The sequence below is a fragment of the Musca vetustissima genome, unplaced genomic scaffold, assembly GCF_032173495.1.
Source record: "Musca vetustissima isolate MV318-11 ecotype Yass unplaced genomic scaffold, APGP_CSIRO_Mvet_v1 utg39383, whole genome shotgun sequence".
Taxonomy (NCBI): Eukaryota; Metazoa; Arthropoda; class Insecta; order Diptera; family Muscidae; genus Musca; species Musca vetustissima.
In genome coordinates this window covers 1-9232 of record NW_026874126.1, presented here as the reverse complement: position 1 = coordinate 9232, position 9232 = coordinate 1, and the positions used below count along the sequence as shown (strand labels likewise).

The window sequence follows — 9232 nt, the reverse complement described above, 5'->3', positions numbered from 1 at the left end:
TACCGAAGAATGGAGGATACGTTTATATCGGACCTAATCGGAAACTTATATCAATATTGTCTAATAAGAATCCAAAATACACCATACGTTTCTGGGCATATATCTTTTGCAGCAGCTCGTTTAACCTCTGATATTCTAAAATCATAAATTTAAAGTTATTTCCGTTGGAAAATTTGGTCATGACCTTAATATGTTTCTGCTAGTGAGTTTTTATCGATTGAGAAATCCGAAATACCAGATTACAAAGAGACGCGCCAGGAACCTTCAAGATATCTAAAATGGGATGAGGTCTGATAAATGTTAAGTTTCTGAACTTTCATTGGAAAATGCCTCCTTCAAAATATGGACTAACGTCAATAATGTTTTATGTGAGGTATTTTATACTTTCAAACTAAATTGCCTAAGAATATTTATATTGAACAATTTCTGATAGGAGGTCTTATATACTTTAAAAAGCCACAACGCGTAATAATAGTCACTTAATTTACAAAATGAGGTCTGGTCTTTCACAACTCTTAAAATCTTTGGGTCCGAGGACATACAACATTCCTGTATGAGAAGCTAAGTTTTGCTGTTAATTTTTTTCTGAGGAGATATTTTATTTTATGAGAACACGAAATGCCAATGACCTCCACTTTGGTCGGAAATTGAGAATATACCTCTGAAATTGTTAAAATTTCAAAAATCATAAACCCTTTCAGTGTCAAAAAAATTTTTTGTCGGAATAAAAATCTAAAAGTTTGTACTTAAAATCATATAAAGGCATAGAGTTTAGAAAAAATAGCTATTTTCATTTTAACCCTTGGAATGTTTCGTCTCTCTTTCAGCAAAAACAAAAACATCAATAGTAACGGTACATTGGATAAACGAAAAATCGCAAAGAAAAAACAAAAACACTGAAAGGGTTAATTACTGAAATCATTATAATGGTCGTCATTAAAGGTCTGAATTAGAGAGGCACTAATTTATTTCTTTAAAAATTTCATTAAAAAAATCACCAAGAAAAATTTATTGCATCGGCCGGGATGCAATAAATTTGCATCGGCCGTAGAATGCTCGCCTGCCACGCGGGCGGCCCGCGTGGCAGGCGAGCATTCTACCACTGAACCACCGATGCTTCATGGAGGATGGGTTAAAGCAATGCGTGATAAAACGAAGAACTAAAAATACAACTTTCACAAAACAACTCTTTGTTTAGTTTATCTTCATAGCCAAGAGAAGCAGCTAAATACTAGTTAGTCGTCACGAAGTTCGGTGATAATCTTCAAAAACAAAATTAAAATGCTTAAAATAGTCAAACCAACGAGAAAGCAAGCATCACTAGTTGGCACAACAAACTGTGGAATGGGCAATACAACAAGCATCGGTGGTTCAGTGGTAGAATGCTCGCCTGCCACGCGGGCGGCCCGGGTTCGATTCCCGGCCGATGCAAATTATTTTTTGTATTTTTTTTTTATAATTTTTATTATTTTTTATAATTTTTATTATTTTTTATACTTTATTATTTTTTATTTTAATTGTTACAAAGGGTTAGTGTGGAATATTCCACGAAATTATTTCCTTAAAAACTTAAATTATTTACTGGAATTTTATACAATTAAGATTTAACCTGCTGTTTCCTTAACAAGTTATTATGGCAAGTTGTTTAGAAATTCGCCAAGTTTTGGGCTTGTCCATAATTGACATATATTTTTTTCTCATAAGAAGCTTTTGTAATAAGATGTGACCCCCATTTCAACTTCTTAGACAATTTTTGGTGTGTGTGTGTGTGTTAGCTTTAAAAGCCTTTTAAACAAAGCCAATTTCTGTAAGCCGCCCCAAAAATTAAGCCTGTAGCCAATTAACAATTCATAAATCACCGGCATTAAAAACCGAAAACAAAAAAATCAAAAATTCAATGTGCGGATCTTGTAACCGGCAAACAAGTTGTCTATCAAAAAAATTGTCAGACTGCTGGTGGAACAGTGAAAAGAGACACTAATAAGCCAAAAAATACAAACAACATTCCGACCAAACCGACAACCAACCAACCAGCCAGCCGACAAATAGCAAATTTGTTATAATCACAAGAAATCCATCTAAAATGTCAAAAAATTAAAAAAAAAATCGGACAGATATCAGCGGCAAAAAAAAAACTCTGTAAATATCAAAACTGTAGGCGTTTATTTATTAAACGCCCAAAAAATTACACAGCTCCAGACTATGCCGAAATGAAGCAACCACCAACCAACCATCCGCCAAACCAACCAACTGACATATCAACTCAAAACCAAGTCCAACCGTAGCCACTCCATAGTTTATCTGTTCCATGTATCATTGGGTAGTGTTTGACGCTCCAAACGAGACATTGAATTATATTTAACTTGAGTGCTGTGTGTGTGCCGAGGAAAATCCCAAAAGATAATTTTAAATTACAGCTTGTTAACATTAACATCTTCCAAAACTCAAACTCAACGAAAAAAGATCACTTAAACGCCGACTTAACTTTGCCATCGAAAAAAAGAGGCACATAGAGGTGTTGCAAGCAATCAATGTAAATAAATCTTGAAGAAGAAGAGGAACAAAAAAAAATATTGAAAGACCTTGTAATAAATTGAGAGTGGCTTAGAGGAAATCCAATTTTTGGAATGGTTGCATTATTTCAAAGTTAAATAACCTAAACGATTATGGGGTTATTAGTTTTCAGTAATAACGGGAACACAAAAAATGACAAAAATTTGAAAAACAAGTAAAAACTTTGTTTAGTTCGACCGGGTCGATTTTTTTATGCGATGAGGTGGATATTCCAAATAAAAAAACCGATGGGGACAGTGGTATTGGGAGCTATGGTGAATTTTAAATGTGCGTTGAACTAAATCATCTTATTTTCTTTACCAAGCCTAGATCAAGTCCAAAAGTTGGACCCATATGCCCTCTCCACAAAAAGGGTCAATATTATAAAAACTTGTAAATTTTGACAAAGCCCAGGCGTATCTTGGTCCCGCTATTTTGGCTTTGGCGGCTGTACTCAAAAAGTACAAAGCCGATATTATTGCCTTACTAGAAATGCGATTGAAAGGGACTTTCGTAAGTAAATCAGATTATTACGCCCTGTATTATAACTGCCATGAAACAGGAGAATAAAATACATAGTCTCCAGATTCACTCCAGTAGATGGGCGAATTGCTATAACTTAGACACTTGGATTTCTCCCGATCGAAGAACGAGAAATGAAATCGATCATGTTCTGATAGACGGAAGACTGCTTTAGGCGTCCGATCGATCCGAGGAGCAACTAAAGTTCACACCCGTCTAAATATAAGAGCAAAGGTCAGATCTAATTCAACACAGAAACTCGACGTCGAAAAGCTGCAAACACAACAGGTAACCGCTCAACTTACCCACTTGCTTGACGAAAGCACTTCTTGTCCCGATAATAGCACTCCCTACAACTTGCAGCAAAAGCAACACTGTTGTAATGCTACTGATGTGAAAAACGCAGCGTATAGGGCAACCCTGCAGACAGTAGCAACACGTCATGCGAGAGAGAATTGTCGGGAGAAAATGAGAGGAGACAAATAATAGAATAACAAGAAAAACGTGAGCGGGAGCAAATGGAGATGTACAGGAGTCAGAATGAAGTCCGGGAATTTTAACAACGAGTGAAACACCAAACCGAAGGCTTTGGTGCAGACTCATCCTCCTGTATAGAAGAAGATGGAAACCTGGTGACAGATTCAGAAAGCGTGTTGAGGATCTGGAAGAAGCATTTTGCAAAGCTTCTGGTATCAAATATTAGCGGCGAATAAGATACTCCAGAACCAATAACAGATGACTTTATAGAGTGTATACCACCTAGCCAATATGAGGTCAGAGTAGCAATTAATCGGCTGAAGAATAATAAAGCAGCAAGTGCCGATGGGTTACAAGCCGAACTATTAAAGACTGGTGGTCAGATGCTGGTAAGGAGCATGCACCAGCTGATTAGTACAATTTGGCTAGAAGAATCCATGCCCAATGATTGGAACCTCAGCATCATGTGTCCCGTGCACAAAAAGGAAACAAGACGATGTGGGTCCACTATAGAGGAATTAGTATTCTTCCCATCGCATATAAAGTGCTATCCAGTGTGATGTGTGAACGATTGAAGCCAATGGTCAATGACATTATTGGGCCATACCAATGCGGCTTCAGATCTGGCAAAACCACAATTAACCAGATTTTCGCTCTGCGCCAATTCCTGAAAAAACGCTAAAAACACATCGACACGTACCACCTATTCGTCGGCTATAAAGTCGCATTCGACAGCCCTATCCGTTCAGAGGTGTTTAAAACCATTTAACTGATTCAAAATCAGCAGTTAAAGTTGGGAAGAACCTCTTGGAGCCCTTCAATAACGAACGAGGATTCAGACAAGGTGGCAGTTTGTCGAGTGAACTTTTTAAAATCTTGCTTGAAAAGGCCATACGAGAGTCAAAGACGAACAGAAATGGCACTCTGTACACCAAAGAACACATGTTTCTCGCCTACGCCGATGACATCGAAATAATGGGTCGAAAATTGCGAGCGGTAACAGCCAACTTTGAACCAATTGAGCTGGGGTCTGCAAAAGTTGGTCTGGCAGTAAATGGTGAGAATACCAATCTGATGGTATCAACGCGCAAGACGTCCAGTAGACTCGGACCAACGGTGGAACTTGATAACTGCAGCTTCGAGGTAGTTAAAGATTGTATATACCTTGGTACCGCCATAAATAAAACTAATAACATCAGCTGTGGAATCCGGAGGAAATCAAAAGCAAGGCCACCTCTCGCCAGACCAAACTCATAGTCTACAAGACGCTGATATTACCCATACTGTTGTATGAATCTGAAGCATGGGTATTTCCCAAGCAGATGAGGCAGCTTTTGGGGTGCTTGCGAGAACATTTCTCCGAAAGATCTATGGACCGATCTGCGTTGACGAAGAATATTGCCGTCGAATGAACCATGAGTTGTACCAGCTATTCTCGGACATAGGCATTGTTAGACGTATTAAGCTGCATCGACTACGTTGTCTAGGTCATGTTGTGAGAATGGATGAAGATGCCCTAGCCCAAAAGGTGTATAAAAGCGAACCAGCTGATAGTTTACGGAGAAGGGGAAGGCCACGAATAAGATGGAAAGATCAAGTGGAAGACAACATTGCCGAATATGATCTTTCAAACTGGGAAAACTGCACAAAAGACCGACGCGCCTGTAAATCTTTTAAGCTCGGCTTATGGAACGAAAGTCCTGTGTCACAAGGCAGCTAAGTAATGGACAGCGGCCTGGAAACCTTTTTTAAGCTCGGCTTATGGAACGAAAGTCCTGTCACAAGCCAGCTAAGTAATGGACAGCGGATGATCACACATGCCAAGATCGACTCAGCTAGTCGAAATATGACTAAAGGAGTGTCTATGATCAATATTTGGCGGCTTTACAAACTCTTGGTGCCACTCGAAGCTATAATGCCCTTACAACATTGTTGTGTAAGGTATAAAACTGAATAGACATCATTCTAGAGTCTAGAATCTAGACTCTATTCGGCAAGCTTTGTAAAATGTCGGTCCTATCGGACTCACATTTGGACTTTGGGACAATATTGTGAAATTGGACAAATGCATAAAGGGTTATACATTTCTGGGTTTCAGATTATGAGACTGGAATTTGACATCCGTCAAACTATGTTGTTAAACCGATAAGTTGAAAGTCTGACATTAACGAAAAGGGATCGCTTAACAATCGCACAATAATTTTCAATGCCAGCAGAAGAAGAATTAGAACCATGTGTCGTATTTTGCATTTAGATCTGCGCCTACATCAGTAATATGGGGGTAACCCAACGAGTTGGACCAATATGATTTGGTAGCCAATTGTAACCCAACTACAGGCAAATCGAACAAAAAAATGTGTTCAAAATCCTCAAGTTCCGAAATTACTACCGTAAAATTTGACCAATATTAAGAGGTTTTTGCAATGAGAATTGGTAGGTAATTAGAATCCAAAATAGCCAACTTCATCCAATTAGGTTGAAAACCCTTTCGAAAATACCTCAAAATGCCGAAAATCGAAGATACCGTTATATGGGAGCATTTTGAAAACATCCGATCCGAAGAAAAAACCACCACCAAGAAACCCTTGGTACGACTAGGAGTGTCGTAATGCTACTGATGAGAAAAACGCAGCGTATAGGGCAACCCTGCAGACAACACGTAATGTGATGGAGAATTATCGGGAAAAACGGAGAGAGGAGAAACGTGTTCTCAGAAAAAAAAGAAGGAAGAACAAGAAAAACGTGAGCAAATCGAGATGAACAGGAGTCAGAATGAAGTCCGCAAATTTTACCAACGAGTTAAACACCAAACCGAAGGTTTTTGTGCAGGCACATCCTCCTGTAGAGATGAAGAAAGAAACCTGGTGAGAGATACAGACAGCGTGCTGATGATCTGGAAGGAGCATTTTGAAAAACTTCTGGTATCAAATAGTGGCGGTGAATAAGATACCCCAGAACCAATAAGAGAGTATATCACCTAGCCAAGATGAGGACAGAATAGTTGTCTTGGGCAATTTCGTTCAGTTCAGTGATCGAACGAACTAGATTGGGTCCAAGTGCATATTGGGTCCACTAAATCGCATAGTTATAGACAGAATTTGTGCAAAATGTCAGCAAACATATCTCAATTGGTTTAGAAGTTATCTGTGATTTCGACCACTGTGCGTCGGAGATACGTCAAATGGGTGCTTGAGCAACAGGCGGGTGACGGCATTTTTTCGAATCAGTGATGAAGCACATTTCTCTCTCGGTGGGGTATGTTAATAAGCAAAATTGTCGTCTTTTGAGTTCGGAGAATTCTCAAGTAATTAAAGAGAGACCATCACACCGAATTTTTTAAAGGCCCGTTCCTGATCATAAAAGTCACCATTAGATTTCAAGTTCCTTTCCTCCACATCTAATCTATATATGCGGTATCCAATAACACGTTCTTTACACCTTTTACAACCAAGAGAAGGAGAACACCTACAAATTTCACACCCACACACCAAAAAACAAGTAAAGATGCTGATGCTGCTGCCACTTCTAATGACTTCTACACTCATCTCGCCCGCCATTAAAGTGATCGGCATCGGTATTTTTCTGTCATCTTTATGGGGCCATTAAAAGGCAGTCAATTAAAATAAAACACTACTTTTTGAGATTTATTCTAAATTCATTGGTGGTTTTTCAGAAATAAATGATCAATTAGTCATCGAGAAGAAGAATCACAACAAATAAAATTCCAAAAATCGCATCAGAATATTGAAACCAGATGTTGGATGTTGCATACTACACACAGTGACACACACACACATCGAACGAAGTTTAGTTGCATTGGATGTGTTGTTGTGGCTGATGATGATGATTATTATGATGATCGTGGTGATAATGATGTTGAATGGTTGGCCATTAATGCAACAACGAGATTTAGGGGAATCTACGCGGATCCCTCTCCTTGTGATATTTTCCAAAACGAACTGATACTACACTCATTCTGTATTATGCGCTATATTCTTTGAAAAAATGAGCCTTGAAAAAATATTCTTTAAAAAATCCACGCCTTATATGATGAGCCTTGAAAAAATATTATTTAAAAAATCCACGCCTTATATGATGAGCCTTGAAAAAATATTCTTTAAAAAATCCACGCCTTATATGATGAGCCTTGAAAAATAAAAAATCCACGCCTTATATGATGAGCCTTGAAAAAATATTCTTTAAAAAATCCACGCCTTATATGATGAGCCTTGAAAAAATATTCTTTAAAAAATCCACGCCTTATATGATGAGCCTTGAAAAAATATTCTTTAAAAAATCCACGCCTTATATGATGAGCCTTGAAAAAATATTCTTTAAAAAATCCACGCCTTATATGATGAGCCTTGAAAAAATATTCTTTAAAAAATCCACGCCTTATATGATGAGCCTTGAAAAAATATTCTTTAAAAAATCCACGCCTTATATGATGAGCCTTGAAAAAATATTCTTTAAAAAATCCACGCCTTATATGATGAGCCTTGAAAAAATATTCTTTAAAAAATCCACGCCTTATATGATGAGCCTTGAAAAAATATTCTTTAAAAAATCCACGCCTTATATGATGAGCCTTGAAAAAATATTCTTTAAAAAATCCACGCCTTATATGATGAGCCTTGAAAAAATATTCTTTAAAAAATCCACGCCTTATATGATGAGCCTTGAAAAAATATTCTTTAAAAAATCCACGCCTTATATGATGAGCCTTGAAAAAATATTCTTTAAAAAATCCACGCCTTATATGATGAGCCTTGAAAAAATATTCTTTAAAAAATCCACGCCTTATATGATGAGCCTTGAAAAAATATTCTTTAAAAAATCCACGCCTTATATGATGAGCCTTGAAAAAATATTCTTTAAAAAATCCACGCCTTATATGATGAGCCTTGAAAAAATATTCTTTAAAAAATCCACGCCTTATATGATGAGCCTTGAAAAAATATTCTTTAAAAAATCCACGCCTTATATGATGAGCCTTGAAAAAATATTCTTTAAAAAATCCACGCCTTATATGATGAGCCTTGAAAAAATATTCTTTAAAAAATCCACGCCTTATATGATGAGCCTTGAAAAAATATTCTTTAAAAAATCCACGCCTTATATGATGAGCCTTGAAAAAATATTCTTTAAAAAATCAAGCCTTATATGATGAGCCTTGAAAAAATATTCTTTAAAAAATCCACGCCTTATATGATGAGCTTATATGATCATTGAAAAAATATTCTTTAAAAAATCCACGCCTTATATGATGAGCCTTGAAAAAATATTCTTTAAAAAATCCACGCCTTATATGATGAGCCTTGAAAAAATATTCTTTAAAAAATCCACGCCTTATATGATGAGCCTTGAAAAAATATTCTTTAAAAAATCCACGCCTTATATGATGAGCCTTGAAAAAATATTCTTTAAAAAATCCACGCCTTATATGATGAGCCTTGAAAAAATATTCTTTAAAAAATCCACGCCTTATATGATGAGCCTTGAAAAAATATTCTTTAAAAAATCCACGCCTTATATGATGAGCCTTGAAAAAATATTCTTTAAAAAATCCACGCCTTATATGATGAGCCTTGAAAAAATATTCTTTAAAAAATCCACGCCTTATATGATGAGCCTTGAAAAAATATTCTTTAAAAAATCCACGCCTTATATGATGAGCCTT

The 9232-nt window shown here is 36.8% G+C and overlaps 1 non-coding gene across 1 annotated transcript; it reads left to right on the top strand.

The window, feature by feature from the left end:
• Window positions 1-1360: 1360 nt before the first annotated feature.
• On the top strand, window positions 1361-1431 carry Trnag-gcc (transfer RNA glycine (anticodon GCC)). Its single transcript has one exon. It is a non-coding gene; the product is annotated as a tRNA-Gly (tRNA).
• The last annotated feature ends 7801 nt before the right edge of the window (window positions 1432-9232 follow it).